Here is a 19143-nt window from a genome sequence, read left to right as displayed (position 1 = left end):
CCTCAGGCACTCACCACAGGGGAGTCTTCCTGGGCAGCAGGCAGCAAGCAGCAAACATGAGCTGAGACTAGATATCACAGGAGAGAGAAACTAGATGTAGTTGGTTTTATTTGGAAGGAAACACACTTGTACTTTCTTGTTTGGTCTTAAGTACAGTGGTGGTAGAGTGATGCTGAGCTTAAATTGCCTGTGAGCTGACTGAATTTCCACAACTGCTGCTTAGTGACAATACAGTTCCTTCTGAGATACTCAAGTAAAGCTTATATACTTGCACAGTTGATTCAGTTGTTCTTAGCTCTTGTCAAAGAAGCTGCTCCCCACTTGTGGCTGATTATTAAATATATTAATTTATAAGAGTCATGGGTACTTGAGAGCCAGTGTGGTGTAGTGGTTAAGAGCGGTAGTCTTGTAATCTGGTGAACCAGGTTCGCGTCTCCGCTCCTCCACATGCAGCTGCACGGTGATCTTGGGCTAGTCACACTTCTTTGAAGTCTCTCAGCCCCACTCACCTCACAGAGTGTTTGTTGTGGGGGAGGAAGGGAAAGGAGAATGTTAGCCGCTTTGAGAGTCCTTCGGGTAGTGATAAAGCAGGATATCAAATCCAAACTCTTCTTCTACAATGAAGCACCATCTGTAAATGTATGAATGTTACTCTTCACAGAAAGTTTTAGGCAGTTTAAAGTGTTTCTAGAATGCGAATTAGTATCCCTCACTGAGGAGCAGAAATTCAAGGTGTAAAAACTACTGATGTACATTAAAAGTTTTAAAACTATTTGAGCATGAACACATTCCAGCCACTTAAATTTTCTTGGTAGGTTGATAGCTGCCTTAATTTCATGGCAGACCTTGACAGCTGCCCATTGAGAAGTACCTTTTTCAAAAGAAATCTTTATCATTTATATTTGCCATATCAGCAGTCAGCTGAGATGATGAGAGACTGACAGGTAAAAAGCAAAAACTTCATAGGATCAATATATTGTTTCCTTCTTGTGAATCTGATGAGTTTTCAGATAGTGCCCCCTTCCTGAATGAATGATAATAGGACAGATTATTCTGCTAGCCTGATCTGTAACTGCAGTGTCAACTTAAAATCAGATGTTTTTCCTTTCCTTTCCTTTTATATGTCTCATATGTATGACAGCTGTTAAATACTAATTACTGCCTGTGGTATTAAATTACAAAGAATTACAAATATAACATAATGTAGCCTGACACCTCATTATAGATCATTTGCTCCAGCAGGATGTGACAGAAATCAACAGGAAACTACCATTTGTTTGGAATATGTTGCCTAAAAGAAGGCTGGGTATGATTGGAGGGACCAACAGCATCTTTTTCTCTCTCTACCCAAATAATTCAAATCACATAATAAATAAGAGAAGTTTCTTTCATATACTACCTTTATGTTTTTAACCCACCTACTCTGCCCCCTAAAATGGCAGCTTACCAGTAAGAATTACCAGCAGTCAGCAAACCACATATTCCCCTCTGATTCCATAGGAGAGGGAACTTTTGCGGATGGATCATGTACCTCATCCACATGTCCCATCAGGTCTTTTGCTGCAGATGGGCCTGGTGTCAGTTCTGTGGAGATGCTGGCGATGTCTAAGGTAGCTCTGGAGTTAGGGTCCTCATTCTGACATCTTCATGTGCTTTTAACTTAGCAAAAAAACAAAACAAAAAACAACAACCACAAAAAACCCCAAGTGAGCCAATGGTAACAGGATTAAGAGGAGGTTTTATTTTATTTTATCTTATTGAAAAAATCGATTAACTGCTAGAGAAAAATATCTTCCACAGGAAATGTAAAGAGACCTGCCAAGATGCTTGAAAAAATTGGGGGAGGGGGATTTCAAACTTGGATTCTTTTCTTTTCCTAGGAAAAATAGATCATGTTCAGTTTCAAACTAAATTGCTAGGTCTGTGGGCTCTCTTTTTCTAACCATTTCTTTTGTTCGGATTTTCTTTTTAAAGAACACTCAAAGCAGCTAAGAAAAAATCACACAATACAACTCATGAAAAAAGAAACAAATAGATCAAAAGCACATTTCATAACCTTGGCACCATGGCAGGGAACCAGTAGTCAGGGTATTGGCTTTGAGACCCTGTAGGAGGGAGGCAGTGTGTCAGAGACTCTCATTACATTGTATCTCATATTCTAGCTCAATGGCTGAGTATAGATGATAAATTAGTAGTTCATTTAGGAGGTGATCATGCCTGTACAGTATTGTGTGAACTTTCCTTCCTTTACTAGTTACCGGTAATACATATGGGAAGGGCAAGTAGAGTTTAACATAGATGATGAGCTCACCATACTTGCATGCAAATGATGTAGCCATTTGAATCCTCCACCATTCTATCTAAATCTTGTATCCTAACCTCAACAAATGAGCCTAGCTTAAAGTGTGGGAGCGCTGAGAAGACATTCATGTTTGTCAGAGTTAATATCAAGGTTTATGCCCACTCTCTGACCAAGGGCCAATTTGCCACAAGGGTACCTGGCAGCTGGCAAGCATCCATTTTGTGCAGTGCAACTCTCCACCACCAACCACCACCATGAAGACTGATATGTTCCATAATGCCTGCCAACACTTCATAAAACCAAGAAAGTCCCTTCTTCTATCTGAGTGAAACTGTCATTTGTGTAGGAGGGGTGGGATAGAGTGTGATTTCAGGTTAGCTTGGAAATTATATGTGCCAGTTCCAATGTTTTTGAAAAATGGCTTGTCTTATTTTTGGCCAATTCTAATCCAAGATTTCCTGTTCACTTGGGTCACCTTGTGGGCAGTGTTTGCTGCCTGGAGCAGCTGCGAGTCCTGGGTTAGGCCATCTTCTTCCATCATAGCTGAAGGGGGGGTGCCCAGTGACTCTCCTTTTGGTTGCGCTTGTCTGGTGGGAAGGCCAATCAGGAGAGTGGTGGAGGGGGCTAGACCTGGCCTGCCTCCACAGTATTTAAGAGGGTGACCCTTGGAAAGTCACCTTTTTGGGAGACCGACATGGGATTTACCACCCGTTTACTAGACTCTGTGGCTTGTTCAAATGTAAGTGGGCACGCCAACATATGACCTTGTTATGGTTTATACCAGACTTCCTCAGCCTCGGCCCTCCAGATGTTTTGAGACTACAATTCCCATAATCCCTGATCACTGGTCCTGCTAGCTAGGGATCATGGGAGTTGTAGGCCAAAAACATCTGGAGGGCTGAGGTTGAGGAAGCCTGGTTTATACAGTTTCTGGGTTGGGAGAAGAGGAGGATTTTTTTCCTGCAAATAAGTTGCTCTTTCTGCAGGTTTTTGCCTACCTCATAAGCACTGTCACAACTTTGGTGAATAAAGCAATTATCTGGATCCTTAGTTTAATGGGTGCCCCATTAAAGGAGTCCAGGAGGGGTATCGCTGTCTGGGAGCCCAAAAGGGGCGTTATGGGCCATAGCATCTCTCCCAATGGTGACCTTCAGGATGAAAGCACCTGGTACACGTCAGGGGTGACTCTCAGCTCAGGGTTGACCCCACCCAAATTATCCAGCAGCAGATGGGCTGCTTGACACACATCCAATGTCTTGGTGAAGACCTACTTAGATATGCAGTCAATAAAAAGTTGTGGCCTATTTCAACCTAATACAAATATCCTGTGGTTTTTTTCTATGGTTCACCATTCCCCTTCACTGGGTTGTGGTCAGCATGCACCTGGGCAGCAAACACTCCCCTCACACTCTACTTGTTTCCTGAGCTCTTCTTTGATTACTTGACCATTGGCTTATGGCAGGACTTGCCAAACTTTTTGGACTAATGGGCACATTTCAAATTTTGAGAGCTTTCTGAATTGCCAGTCACATATTGGCTGCTATGGAATTGGTGTGGCATAACACAAAATAGAAAGAGACAACTGCCTCCAACAACCTTATTCTTATCATGGGAAGTCTGCTGTAGAGCAGTGCAACTCCATAACCTGAAACATGTGCAAAGTGAAGTAGGCATAGGCAGCTTGCCATTTGTTCAATTTCCTCACATTTTGCCTCCTTACTTACTCAGCACCCTTGTTGAATGTCTAGGCTGCCATGGCCCAATTGCATCCTTTCCTGTCTCTTAATTGGTGGCTCTGATGTTTGTAGTGCACTGTGTTTCTAAACAGAAGTTGGTTTTTATACTTTGAGAATCTTTCATTGAAAATATGCTAAAATATGTATAGTGTTTTATTACATTGTTTAGTGTTTTACTGCCACTAAATGAATGTTTACAAACAAGGATGGAATATTGATTACCAATAGAACAATGCACCTTTGCGTATTCATGAAGATAGAGCATTTGGTGTCAGCAGATTAGATATTTGGATGAAAGCCAAACACAAGCTGCAGTTTTATTGTGCTCCCTATGTTGTGTTTGATTTTGCTGTATAACACTTTTTAGACAAAAAAGGAAACAAGGAATCTACTGACAAAGCCTTGTTTATGTAGGTTGCCCCATTGTAACCAAGGAAGCTCTTTATATAAAAGACAGCTGATACCCAAAGAGAAGGAAGGAATGGAATGAGAAGGAGCTAATATTTATTCTAAGAGTGGCTGTGCACAGTACTTTAAACTCCATGCTGATGTTCTAATTCAGTCTTTGCCAACCTGGTGCCTTCACATGGTTTGTACTACATCCCCAACTAGTACATCAGATTGGTGAAGACTGATCTAATTGTATAAGTGTGAATGGGGGTCATGATTGTACCTCACAGTCTTGGCATGCCTATAACATAGTGTTTGTGTATGTGCAAGTCTGAATATTTTGGACCACCACACAATTGTGTTATATTGTGTGTTCATTCATGAGCGTCTGTGTCAATGATGCAATCTCCTATTCCACTCTCTGCTTATGTATGTACCTGGTATTAAAAGGCTTTCTTTTTCTTGAGTAATCCTTCTTCAGAAGACTGAGCACGGTTAAGTAATTAGATTCAGTATTGTTACTGATAATGTTACTTTTATTATTTTCCAAGGAATAGTAAGACAAAGCTAAACTATTAGTATAAATGAAGCATAATTGTGCTGTAAAATATGTTGCATGTATTAAATTCAAACAACCTGCATAAAAATCTAAACTAACTGAATTTCTTCTGTCTTTCTCTTTCTCCTTCCCCTTTTGAATACAACCACATCACCTGGATTTACTCTCCCTGATAAAACAAAACATACCTTTTGCATTGGGATATATTCTGATATGCTTAAAATAGGTAAGTCAACAGAGTGTTTATGCTCATGTTGTTATTATCCTGGCATTGCAATGTTGTGTTTTTTATATATTAAAAAATCATAATGTTATAAAAAGATTTATTCCCTTCACTTAATGGGATGAATCCAGATAGATTCTGCAATCCTTTGGTTCCTGGGAAAGTGTACCAGAAAGAGCATAAGCATTGGGAGGTTTGACCTTAGGGATTTAACATTGAATGCTTTCACTCTGCTACAGAAAACCTCTGCTGCCCTTTCCCTACTTATAGCAAAGCTACATCTGGAACATTGGGCTGGAACGTTTGAACAGCAGCTCTATAAGCAGATTGGGAGCCATCACATTCCCAGTTCTCTGATGTGCCCAAAGCAGGGATGAATCTACACCAGACCTTCAGAGGGCAGAGTGAATTTTCCTCCTAATGGTTGTCATTAAAAGCAAGAAAGCAGACAAAGGAAAAAGGACAGAACAACAAAATAGCACTGTTCCAGCTTTGCTTCTATTCTGCTGGCATAAGCCCAGCAGGGCATAGGATATGGTGGTGAAGCTACCTTCAGTTTTTTATACCTGCCCCATTAGGATTGCAGCCTAAGAAACCAGTGGCCAAATGAGACATGTCTCAGGTCCAATTTTTGGTTCTAACTTCTTCTTTTTCTGATAGTGAACAATTTCTGTTAAGCTTTTTTTTGGGGGGGGGTACAAGTTTGCTTTTCTTTTATCTAAAAACAAAAAGTGGGATTGTTTATTTTTAAGAGTATTTGTCAGTTTCCCCACTTCACAATGCCCTTTCTCTGTCTTTTCCTTCTTGAGCATTCTGGTAAAGAAGATGATTGCAATAGATAAAGGTTGTATATTAACTGCCTTTCCAATGGTTTACTTTTATTTTTTGAGATATCTTTAAATAAAATTTTGTCACTACTGAAAGTATTCAGGGATTAATACAAGAACCCAACACCTATGCATTCATGGATCTCATGGGCTGGGCTGTGGGAGAACTGTCCTAACAACAGCACACAGAACTGGTCTGAATTAATATTGGTCCCTCTACATTCAACTATGTGATTTTGCAGACCTTTCTCACATTAATTTTTATATATAATTTTGTTTTGGGCATTTCTTTAGAACCTTGTAGGCAAAGAATCTTATACCTGATTCTCTTACTTTTGTAGCAGTTGACTCTGTAACACAAGTGGACTGTAATACAATATTCAGAGTATGTGGTATGAACTAAAAGCTTAGTTTTCTGTAGCCAACAGAAATCATTAAATAAATCTCCCATAAGACTAGCTTCCTATGGGTAAATTTGAAAAGGAAGGCAATTTCTTAAAATCCCTTTTTAGGATTTAAACCTTTAATTCTTGATTATTTAGCACCCAATGAAGCAAACAAATATACTTCCAGGATTAAGCCAGTACACATACACTAGTTTGTTTTCCCTGGAACAGCTAAAGCCAAAGCTTGGCATTCTTGTTTTGCCTCCTGAGCCAAGTTAATGAGGCCTAAATGGAACTTGTTTGGAAATTTCTTTTATTCTTAAATTGTTATTTCAGTATTAATGGTATTGAAAGCAAATAAGTTGGCAATTAAATAACTGTATACACAACATCAAAAAAACTAAGATCATGGTCACTGGTCCCATCACCTCCTGGCAAATAGAAGGGGAAGAAATGGAGGCAGTGAGAGATTTTACTTTCTTGGGTTCCATGATCACTGCAGATGGTGACAGCAGTCACGAAATTAAAAGACACATGCTTCTTGGGAGAAAAGCAGTGACAAACCTAGACAGCATCTTAAAAAGCAGAGACATCACCTTACCGACAAAGGTCCATATAGTTAAAGCTATATGGTTTTCCCAGTAGTGATGTATGGAAGTGAGAGCTGGAGCATAAAGAAGGCTGATTGCCGAAGAATTGATGCTTTTGAATTATGGTGCTGGAGGAGACTCTTGAGAGTCCCGTGGACTGCAAGAAGATCAAACCTATCCATTCTAAAGGAAATCAGCCCTGAGTGCTCACTGGATGGACAGATCCTGAAGCTGAGGCTCTAATACTTTGGCCACCTCATGAGAAGATAAGACTCCCTGGAAAAGACCCTGATGTTGGGAAAGATGGAGGGCACAAGGAGAAGGGGATGACAGAGGATGAGATGGTTGGACAGTGTTCTCAAAGCTACCAACATGAGTTTGACCAAACTATGGGAGGCAGTGGAAGACAGGAGTGCCTGGTGTGCTCTGGTCCATGGGGTCATGAAGAGTCGGACATGACTAAACAACTAAACAATGCATTAAACCTCTTTGTCTTCAGCGTGTCACAGGGTTGTTGTTTTGGAGTCAGGGAGTATTTTGAAAGTACCGATATTGAATTTATCTAGGCAAAGTTAAATTTTGCAATGTAAATCCCACACTTCTGAAGCTCGCTGAAAAATAAGAAAGATCTATGAGTCTGTCACACATTTTCTTCATCAAATCTCTTGGAGAAATGTTCTTTTCTTTTTTTAAAAAAAGATACTTTGACTTTGCAGTACCTTCCCATCTCTGGTTGCCTGTCTCATTTAATGACATAAGAATCTATATTGCACTTTAAATGAGAAACATAATTTTAGAAGTGCTGTATTGTGGAATTCATCTGACAGAAGAGCGTTTGATAAAGTAGGCAGGATAAGGCATGCAATCTCTTCTCAATATACTGCTATACTCTAAAACAACATTTGATTCCTTTGGATGCAGTGATGTCTGTTGGACTTGGTTGAAATTCATGTTCAATTAAGAAGTGTTTTGGCTGGCTTTGAGTAAATTAGCTTCAGACTAACCTGATTCTTGTTACAGATATGTAGCCGTGTTGGTCTGCCATAGTCAAAATAAAAAAAATTCCTTCCAGTAGCACCTTAAAGACCAACTAAGTTAGTTCTTAGTATGAGCTTTCGTGTGCATGCACACTTCTTCAGATACGAAAGCTCATACCAAGAACTAACTTAGTTGGTCTTTAAGGTGCTACTGGAAGGAATTTTTTTATTCTGATTCTTGTTGAACTTCTGGTACTACTAAAGACTTTTATTCCAGCTGACATTTTAATGAAAGCTTGATTTTATAGTTATAACTGTTTTTTATGTTTTGTTACTTTTGCACCACTTAAAGGCAATTGTAGTTTAAGTGGCATATAAATTGTTGAAATAAACAAGATAGTGAAGTATAGGGTCCTGGTAAGACTTGGTCTATTTGAATCTCTTGGAATTCATCACAATCTGCTGCCTAAAATGGCATAACATGATGTGCGTACAAGGATATAAAAAATATAAAAAGAAAGGAAACATTTAATTTTTTTGCAATGTATTTGCTTCACGGTTGTTGCAGTTGTCTTGTGTCAAATGCTGTTTTGAAACTGGCACTATCCCTGTGCCTGCTTGCTTGCAACTTTCTCAGTCTGTATATCTATATGTAAGAAAACATTACATATAGAACCTTGCAGTGTTCTCACACCTACATCTATAGGAAAATGACCCTATACTGTAAATCTATTCTTGAATTAATATGTTCCCTTGGGTTTATTAGTTTTGCCTATGTATCTTACTCTTTCGAATATTAGTAGCTTATTGTCCTTAAGAATTATTCTGTCCTCATGTAGAATGCTTCTGACTGACAACTAATTTCAGCTGAGTTGAAACACTATTGTTGTTTGTTTTGACTTTCCTTATTTTAGAAAACACCTTGTGTTTCAATGTACTTTAGACTCTCACACAAGCCTTTGGATTTTATCTGTTGTTTTGTTCAAATTCTGGACACCTATAAGTATGCAAAAGCTTCCAAGCGCTCTGCCCCACCTTGCCCAGCACCATACAATCTCATATCCATCCTGTGGGACACAACTCAGGGGGCCTTCTGGAGTTGGTATCAAGACAGTTTTGCCTTTGTCTAATTCACCTCTGGGAAGCTCCCAGAGCCAGTTAAATTACAGCTTTGTCAGAATCCCTCTCTGTACTCTCTGTAAGCCCTTGCCTTCATTGCTAGTCACCATATTCATGTTGCTTGTTCTTAAAAGTGAATATATAAAGACACTCTGACTAAGATGGGAACGCCAACTTCTCCCAACATCTGCACACTACTATGCTTCCCCAGTCACTCGTTATGGTTTAAATATTGTACATATTGTAAAAGAAAGCACTGAATAAGCCAGAGCTGGCTATAGGAATCTAGGAAAGCTGATTTGGCTACTGAAAACAAAACAAAAGCGGAATAACCCTCTAGCATGTAAGTAATGATCATGTCAATGTGGCAGCTCCCTTTGTTCCTGTTTGGGAATAGGTGTACTGTTGAAAATACTTCCTCTGGTAGATAGCAATGTCACCAGGGGCTTGTTTACTTTAATGAGCTTTGACCATGGGTTCTTATAGTTTGATGACAGCCTGCTAGCATAAGAAATGATTGTTTAAAGCTATATGGAATATTTAGCTAAACATTAGCAACCTTCTCTTAGGAGAGCACTTCTAAGAGTAAGAATAGCTGAACAGCAGTCCACCCCCCTTTCTTCTGAGACTTTTATATGAAGATTTGGTAGGCATCTGGGAGATACATGCCTTAGCTGGGGGTGTACGTATAACGACAGTTGAATTGTACCTCAAAGGGCACCTTGTCCATTTCCTCTACCAGTGCAGGAAATCTGCTGTTACAGCACCCATTCTAGGTAGCCATCCAGTCTCTGCTTAAAAACCTATGCCAAGGGAGAGTTCACCACATTCTGAGGGAGTCTGTTTTGTGGCCAGACACTTCACACCACCATCAAATTCTATACGATATACAATATACGATATCTTTATTGTCATTGTCCCATGCAGAACAATGAAATTGAAATTCTTTGTAATGTTGGGTCAAAATTCCCTTTCTTGTACTTTGAACCTGTTGGTTTGAGTCATAGCATCTGAAGTGACAGAAAATAAATGTGTTCTATCATCTTTAAATGTTAAAATATCCTATTTTCTTCAGGCTACACATAACTCCTCTCACCCTGTGTGACATCGTGAACTAAATGAACCACTGAGCCATTTAGCATTTTCCACGCTCCCATTTATTCAGAGTGCTCCCACTGCAGATTTTGGAAGCACTGTACACAGGACATTATCCATAATGCATACCTCCCTTGTGTCTATCCTATATCTAGCTACCCATTGTTCCTTATGTAATGCTGCATTTTAATGTGTTTTCCCTAAAACCAGATTCCATCCAAACTGACAAAAAAGGAATGGCCTAGCTGCATTTTAAGCCAGTAATGTGTACAGAGCCTTTTGCTCCTAAAATCTCACACTTCTTCATACCAAATCTGCATCCTTTTCATTCTTCACTTTTAAGAGAATAGAAACTACTTGGAAGTCAGCCAAATCCTAAGAAAGACATATCCCCCTGTCTGTTCTTAATGGGACATAGATATAACTTTTCTTCCAACTCATTACAAGAAAGAGACAAGCTAGATATATGATCAGAACTGATGCCAACAGCACTTTAAGGTTTCATTATCCCTAATTCTGTTTAAACCTAGATATCTGCAGCCAAAGTTAGTTAGCTAAAGTTGATATGTGAAATTCAACTCACCATGAACACATCCCTTCTTTGTATTCTGTGGCATACAATTTCCCAAACTTTGAAGCACATTTGCCTCTGTTTGTGGTCCACCATTTGTTGCAGCAGTACAATTTGCATCCCTCCCTAATCATTGGCTTTCATGCCTGGGGCTGATAGGAGGAGGAGTCCAACAACATCACAGATTCACCAATTGTGCCCTATGTGAGGTCACCCCCTCCTAAATGTTGCTATTAGCATATTTGTGGGGATAATATAGGTGCCTGTACCACACTTGTATATTATTGCAAGTAGGGTGTGTTTCAGATCTGGAATATGGCACCCTGAGAAAAGGTTAAACACTCCCTTCGCCAGTATTACTGCTATGATTTGAAATAGAGTCCCTGGGACAGCTTTAAATTAATACTACAACCAACCCCTCATGATGAAACTCCTATGCCATTTTTTGGGTAACCTACAAAAATGTTATTGATTAGCTTGGTTCCCAGCCCCATATCCCGAAGCTGTGGATTTAGTTGGGGTTTCTCAGTTCTTTCACTTGCAAGGATTTTGGCTACCACATTAAATGATTATATTTCCTCCACTATCCAAAATATTCCCCAAACTTGCTACTGAAGCTCTAGGGAGTGTGAAAATCATCAGCATAATCCAGAGATAAGGAACCTGTGGCCCTCCAGATGCTGTTTGATTGTAACTGTCATCAGGTCCAGCCAGCATGGACAATGGTCAGTGATGATGTAAGCAATTGTCCAACAGCATCTGTGGCATAGTGAAAGCCCCCCCCCCCAGTGAGTAAGGAGTCTAATTTGCATTGCCTCAACTTTGTAGCCACCTGCTGCTCTTCCACACAGTTCTCAAAACTGAAGAACTTCATTTCTGATACTACATACTGTTTGACTTCATTGGCACATGTGTCTTAGGTAAAGTGAAGTCTGGCCTTATTTAATATGTTGTTATCCTTTTCCATGGTTTCTTATCTGTTTGCTAGACATTCATATTATAGCAGATCATCTGTTTGCTTTCTTAACACTTGAGATTGTAATAATATTGCTGGGGGGGGTTCTCTTTAATGTGGGGAGGAGGAGAATGAATATGCACTCTATTAATAATTTTAGCAGGATGAACTACTGATAGAAGAATGAATGAAGCAATTCTGAATTAATTGATTTGAAAGCTGGTGATAGGGAAAGAAATATTGCTTAATTAATACTGCTGCTGAAAATATATTTGTATGTTTTTGTGGAGGGAGAGGGGGATGTAGAAGATTAATTATGATTGATTAATACATAATATCATAGTCTTATGAAGCATCACAAATATTAAATGATAGCAGGGAATCCATTTTATTCTTGTTGCTTTTTAACAACTGTGGCTCATGAATAGTTACTATGCAGTTCGAAACCCTGAAACACATTCTAAATCAGAGCTGATTCAATAAACAACCTTGCCCTATTCTTATGCTACACACACATACACATTCTCCTTTGCTCAGCATTGATCAACCAAATCAAACTCATTTGAGAAGACATGTGTGGCCAATCCTACCAGGGGCTTGGAGGACCTCTTGTTCTTTTCCTTCCTGCCTGGTCTATCTAGTGGTTGTCAGAGTATGTGACTGGTGAACTGCATTTGAGTATGATGGTCAGAAATTGTGCAGACCTAAGTTAGTTGGTTTTTCTAAATACAATTTTTGTATTGATTTTCAACAAATTATAAACATAACGCCCTTCAGCAATTATGCATTTAGCACCAGAACATCCCAGTTGATACTAATTTCCTTTAGATATATATGTCCTACATTTTGGTACAGAGGGTACTGGGTGCAGTGGTAAATTCTGAAGTTAAGGAGCTCACCATGACAGCCCCATAGTCATATTGCCAAAGAGAAATCATATTACATTCTCAATGAGAATACACCTCTATCTCCCTCTCCCCCTACCCTACCTTACCTATCCGAAAGAGCATAATGCATAGCATAATACCATTTTATTAGAATACCATTTTATTAGGATCATCTGACAGAATTGTGAACTGACATGGTTGTTATGCTGGGCAAACAGTTTCCTTTGGCTGGGAAAATCTGGGTTCACTCAGTGACTCTAGCCTACCTGACATGATAAACAATTTTCAAAACCAGACCTATGCCAACCACCCCCACAAGTTTACAATGACCTACTAATATCTCTCCGGCAGGTCAGTAGACTGCACCACCAGTAGAAAGAAGCCTAAAAGTTTAGCATGTCCTTTGGCTTTCACATTAACCTGAGAATAAAAATCTTTGTAGCTGATAAATATGTTTACAATTTGAGGTTTGAAACCCTGCAGACAGGCACCGTGAAACACATTAAGTGTGGCAAGGTAGGTGGAAGAACTGGCACACTCATGCACATTTCCCTCTCTTCCTACATTTTCTCACATAGAATGCAGGCATAGATTCCTCTATCTCTATAATTAATTAACTAAGGTCCTAAGGAAGGTTACAACAATTTAAATTCAGCATTAAAAACCATGTAAAACAAGAATATTTTTCTGTGTATGGTTTTAACATCCTTCTTTCTGAAGTAGCTCCACCAGACCAACACCAGCCTAATCCCTGGTAGACTAGGGAGAAAGAAGGTTCCACTAAAGAGCTAGGTCCCCCATACTGTTATATGTGATCTAGAATGACTTACAGTGGTGCCCCACAAGACGAATGCCTCGCAAGACGGAAAACCTGCTAGATGAAAGGGTTTTCCATTTTGGAGGTGCTTCGCAAAACGAATTTCCTATGGGCTTGCTTCGCAAGACGAAAATGTCTTGCGAATTCCTGCGGGCTTTTTTCCTCCCCCCCCTTTTTCCCAAGCTGCTAAGCCGCTTATCAGCTGATCCTAAGCCGCTAAGCCACTTAACAGCTGATCCGCTAAGCCGCTTATCAGCTGATCCGCTAAGCCGCTTAATAGCTGATGCGCTAAGCCACTTATCAGCTGATCCACTAAGCCCGCTAAACCGCTAATAGCGCTAATCTGCTAAGCCACTAATGGGCTTGCTTCGCAAGACGAAAAAACCGCAAGACGAAGAGACTCGTGAACGGATTCTTTTCGTCTTGCGAGGCACCACTGTATTCCCTGAACATGGGCAAATAGGTTTAAGACCTGAATGAAAGGGCAGCTTTCACCTCTTTCAACTCACTCTCTCTTACTTGGTGGTTTGATTGGGTGGATTGGGTCCAGTCCGCAGCAGTTCCTTTTCCAGAGGAACAGCACACAGGAACAAGTAAGTGAATGAGACAACTTCTTCTTCCATTAACAAACCAATATGCTGCACTGGAGAGACAGACAAACAGAATATAAGATTTGTCTATTCCACACCATGGGGCCAATCCTCCTTGCCATGATGTCTGGGTTGCAGAGCCCTTCCTAGCTAGATGTGCATGCTAATTTCTTGGCTCATCTGTGGGGCAGAGTAAGGGAAGAGAGATTTCTGGTTACTATTTAATCATTTCTCCTCTTCTCACAACCTCCTCCCTCCCTCCCTCCCTCTGTCTGTCAGGTACATATTGTGGACATATGATTATAATTAGGTGGGTGACCATGCCTAACTATGGCTAGCTTCTTTAGTATTTCTGAACTTTATTGTCATTGAAATCTATTCATAACAAGGAATACTTTACTTGCCTATACTTGCCTATGTTTGACATGCAGTGTTGAATTTATGAGGTAAGTGTATTCTACTGCTCTCCCTGGTCTTGTCATGGACAACTGTCATGGACAACTAAGAGGGAAATCAGTTAAGCCTTACTTTCTGTAAGCACTATTCAGCACAGACATAATTAAGGATCCATCAAATATATATAGTTCCACCTTAAGTTATTTTAAGATTCAAGAGCATCAAATCTAAGCCTGATTGTGCTTTGTGTTTTACTTTTTCTGGGAAATCAAGTGGCACAGATTTCTTTGTATGCAACACTATTCATTGCATTAAGTCACTTTTATTTTGTATTCAGCTTAAGTGATGCATGACGTTGTGAAAGTGCATCATTATCAAGCTAGAAAATGCAATTATTCTGGAATGGGTTTCTAATGGGTACTTATTTTGCCAAGAAAGTATGTGAAAAAAAATAGTATTAAGTAAATGTCATTCCTCTGGGGGGAGAAACATGGTTTTGAAATAAAACTGGATTTTTGCCTGTGTTGTGGTGGTTCTGCACAATCCTATTTTTCACATGATGGCTACAAATGTAGCTTTCAAATTTCTATCAAATGTTTGCTCTGGCTATGATAGCTATTTTATACATGCAGGCAGCTTCTTTTAATTGGATGCACTAAGCTTACCATGTTGCAGTCCGCAATAGACATGTATAGACTAAAATGTTTGTGTGCATGAAGATTTGTGTATGCCGTAAGGAAATATATAAGACATAAGTTGAAAGACGAACACTGCCAACAGCATCTGCAACATCTAAGGTCAAGGAGAGAGCTTTTGCCATAATTTCCCCCTCAAAAGGATTTTATTACTGTGTTATTATGTATTATTTTCACTTATTCTGAACATGTCTTAGACACTTGTTGTCAGGCAGAAAGGCAGGATATTGTGAATAAATAAACAAGGCCTGAATAATGCTATAAAAGGTTACTGTGGTTTTTTTAAAACCATCTGGGGCACATTACACTATATTTATCCAATACTAAAACCACACAGATCTTCTTTAAAGAGGATCTCCAATCACCTTTCATAGCCAAGCATTCTAAGCATCTTCTACAAATAAAGTATCACACTATACAGGAGCTGAAGCCGTGACGGGGTGAGCTCCTGTTGCTCGGTCCCAGCTCCTGCCAACCTAGCAGTTCGAAAGCACGTCAAAGTGCAAGTAGAGAAATAGGTACGCTCCGGCAGGAAGGTAAACGGTGTTTCCTTGCGCTGCTCTGGTTCACCAGAAGCGGCTTGGTCATGCTGGCCACATGACCTGGAAGCTGTATGCCAGCTCCCTCGGCCAGTAAAGCGAGATGAGCGCCGCAACCCCAGAGTCGTCTGTGTCTAGACTTAATGGTCAGGGTTCCCTTTCCCTTTACCTTTACTGTGTGCATATGCATGAGATCATTAATATCAGGGTCGTGGGTTCAAGCCCCACGTTGGGCAAAGTTTCCTGCATTGCAAGGGGTTGGACTAGATGACCCTCATGGTCACTTCAAACTCAACAAATTCTATTATTCTATGCATATATCTCTGTTAGTATATGCACCTCTTTTTCTCTGAAACATGTAGGTGCCATTTTCTTTAATATGTGTTTAAAATGAGGCTGTAGTACACATACATCAATACATTTAAGGTATTTAATTGACATTTTACTGTGGAACATATTCCTATCAAGCTGTTCTTCTCATTCCTGCTGTTTGTTCTCGTGACAGATGTAGCCTGCTATTTTTTGTTGGGTATTTACATTTCAAAAATTAGCAAACAAAACAAGAATTACAGAAGGTATGAAATGTTTTTTATTTATTTCACCACTAGACAGATTATTGCCATTTTAATATTGTTACAGATGATTATGCCACATGTCTCTTTATATTCATCTATCTTCTGGAGAGTCTCTATGATTGATATTTCAATTTATGAAATAATTAGCTCAGAAAAATGCCATGAAATATGAAAGATCTTCTGTATCAGTAAAGGTCAGATTGATAACTATGGACACAATTGATGTTTTCCATTGTGTCACATGTTAAAGCCTTTTATCAGATTTCTTCCGGAGCTTTCTTATTTTTAAATGTTTGGTTCATTAATAGATTATTTGTATGAAATAATAATGTGGTTCAAATCTTACAACTGGAGTTGAATGTGGTAAAGCTGCTTCTGTCTGCAAATATTTCTAATTTTATTTCCATGGTATCAATGCATTGAACTTTTAATTGTCCATTGGCACCTGCTTCTGAATGAAACATTTTTACTTGCGAAAGGATATGAGAAGCATCCAAGTTTGAAGGAGTGGGCTCAGTTGATATATTTGGGGTACTTCCCTATTTCCACCTTTGTTAATGTCAATATTTGGAATAATTTCACCTTATGTGCATGTTATGCATTCAGTAAATGTTTTCATTCTTATATCTGTATTTATTGATAAAAAGAGTTAATAACAGAACATTGTCCAAGTTTCATCAGCCACAAATGTGCAAAGAGAAAGTCTCAAAGAACTCAAAGCCATTACGCTCATGCTTGCAACGTATTAAAACAAAGTCATGTTTTGAAGACCAATATACATTGTAACCAAAATCCAGATCCTGCCAGTAATGCATAGTCTATGGGGGTCCAGTACCCAAGTACCCATGGATAGGGCTTCATGGTTTATGGAATAGCAAACTAACTAGTATATATATCAATGACCTCTTGAATGACTAGTTTATGTCAATGCCTTCAGAAGTCGATAAATTCTCCATTTGAGGTTTCTAAACAGAGAGGCTGGATGGCTATCTGTCAGGGATTCTTTAGCTGTGATTCCTGCATTGACCCGTGAGTTTTCTCCCAACACTACAATTCTACGATTCTATAAAACTATGTTCTAAAAAGCAGTTGGCTTATACTTGCACTGTTATCTCACACACTGCATTGCATTGTATTGTATACAATATTCCCATCAGTTCTTCATAGTTAAAAAGATTTGTGCTATTCTTTGTTCCTAAGTTACTTCCTGAAACAGTGGGCTTCTCTTGTCTTTGCAACATAGCAGCTTCATCTACTCTTTGATTTGTCAGAACCAACTACCCCTTCTCTCAAATGTTTTCTATTTTCTTCATAGCAGGATGCATTTCCCCCCTCCCTTTCCAAATGTATAAAAAGGTGAGAGGGGAAAAGAGTCCCTCTACCCCTTTATCTTTCTGCTTTTCTCTTTCTTATATCATGTAGGTCGATATACTATCATATGCTTGGCTTGCTGTCTTTTTTTAAATTATTATTATTATTTTGCAAGAATACCTTTCATCTGACCCATCAAAATCGTTTTTTGTGTGCTATTCAATGGGTTAAGCCATTGTGCTGTGACACCTAGGGTTGCATTGAAGGATGGTCAGGGGTGCTGCAAGCAAATCTGGTCTCTGTCCCTCTTTCCTTCCCTCGCTTCTCTGATGCCCTCTTGCGTCTCTGCCTCCCAAAGGCTTGTGTGTCTTTTGTTGCAGCAGTCCTGGCTACAACTCCCCAGGCAAATGGTGCTGGTTGCTAGGAACTTAGGCGGTGTCAGAGTAAGCAAGCAAGTGCATGAGGGAGCCCAGCCAGACAGTCCACCAGCCTTTGCTGTTGGGAATGGACAGACAAGTGGGAGGCTGGGCAGGCAGGCAGGCAGGCAGGGGCTGCGCTGGCCTTTCTTGTGCTTGCTGTTTGCAGTGCCTGCCTGGTAGCAGAGTGCCTGGTGCCAAAGGGGAGCCTTTTCGCCATGCAGGCCTGGCAGCACCCACTACTACCACTGCTGCCTCCCAATGTGAGTAAGATGGTGGCCTCACATTCACCTTTGGGCAGTCTCCCATCAGGCTGGGAGCACCCTCTTCCCAGGCTCCTGTGGGGTGGAGTGAGGAGGCTCAGGAACCAGAGGCAGCTGTGGCAGCTGCTACCTGGATGGTTCCCAAGGAAAGAGGAGAGGAGAAGAGGCTGAGTGACTACTCCACTTGGGAGGGTGTTTGAAAAGGGGTGAGGGGATGCCAGCTCTGCAGGCAAGGGGTGACATAACTTGGCTCCTAAGCCCCACAAGGTAGCCAAATAAAGAATGCATTTGGTCAAGGGAACCGTGGACTCAGAAAGGTTGAAAATCTTTGAGTTAAGCAGTCACATCTCCTTTACAAGCAGAAGACCCCTCTTTTTACACAAAAAATTATCACAACATTGGCTGAAACCTTAAAGTTCTGGTCCTTAAAGACCATAGTGGCTTGGGTTTGAGTGTGTGTTTTTCCAGGTTACAAACTTGAAGCATTTTATTGAGAACTTCCAGTATATTTACCAACATAGCAAGGACAAAATAGGGAAGTAGGGGAAGAGACTGACAAAATGGATGCTTTATTTGGAAATCCAAGCCTGGTAAATCAAACCTTTCTTAACCACTGCAGCTTGCATTATTTCCTTTCTGGTCCACTAACAGGGAAGAGTTTGTTCATAGCATGCATCCTTCAAATGAGTTGCTTTCTGTTCCTTTGTTTTAGCTGCAATGTTAGATAGGTTCAGATGCATCTCACCCAGGTCAGTCTCCTAAATTGTTGCTACAGAAAAAAGTAGAACAAGCACAGAAGCAGATACAAATTGCATCAGTTTAAAAGACAAGGTTCATAATGTCCTTTTAAATGAGTATTTTTACAGAAAACAAAACTAAAACTAAATTGGCTACCCATTTGTGCCAGGAATCCAGTGAAGCCCA

The 19143-nt window shown here is 40.0% G+C and overlaps 1 protein-coding gene and 1 long non-coding RNA gene across 4 annotated transcripts in view; one reads left to right on the top strand and one right to left on the bottom strand.

Annotated features, from left to right (window-relative positions):
• NCAM2 (neural cell adhesion molecule 2) overlaps nt 1-19143 on the top strand; it is a 206491-nt gene that overhangs the window by 54398 nt on the left and 132950 nt on the right. The window lies entirely within an intron of this gene.
• LOC308590062 lies at nt 1421-11030 on the bottom strand. The gene is made up of 3 exons (XR_014009663.1): nt 10788-11030; nt 4008-4122; nt 1421-1659 (listed from the first exon to the last, which is right to left on the bottom strand). It is a non-coding gene; the product is annotated as an uncharacterized lncRNA (long non-coding RNA).

Source organism: Podarcis bocagei (genome assembly GCF_964188305.1).
Source record: "Podarcis bocagei genome assembly, chromosome: 6".
Classification (NCBI taxonomy): domain Eukaryota; kingdom Metazoa; phylum Chordata; class Lepidosauria; order Squamata; family Lacertidae; genus Podarcis; species Podarcis bocagei.
The sequence above is the reverse complement of the archived record's forward strand: the minus strand, read 5'-3'. Positions and strand labels throughout refer to the sequence as shown.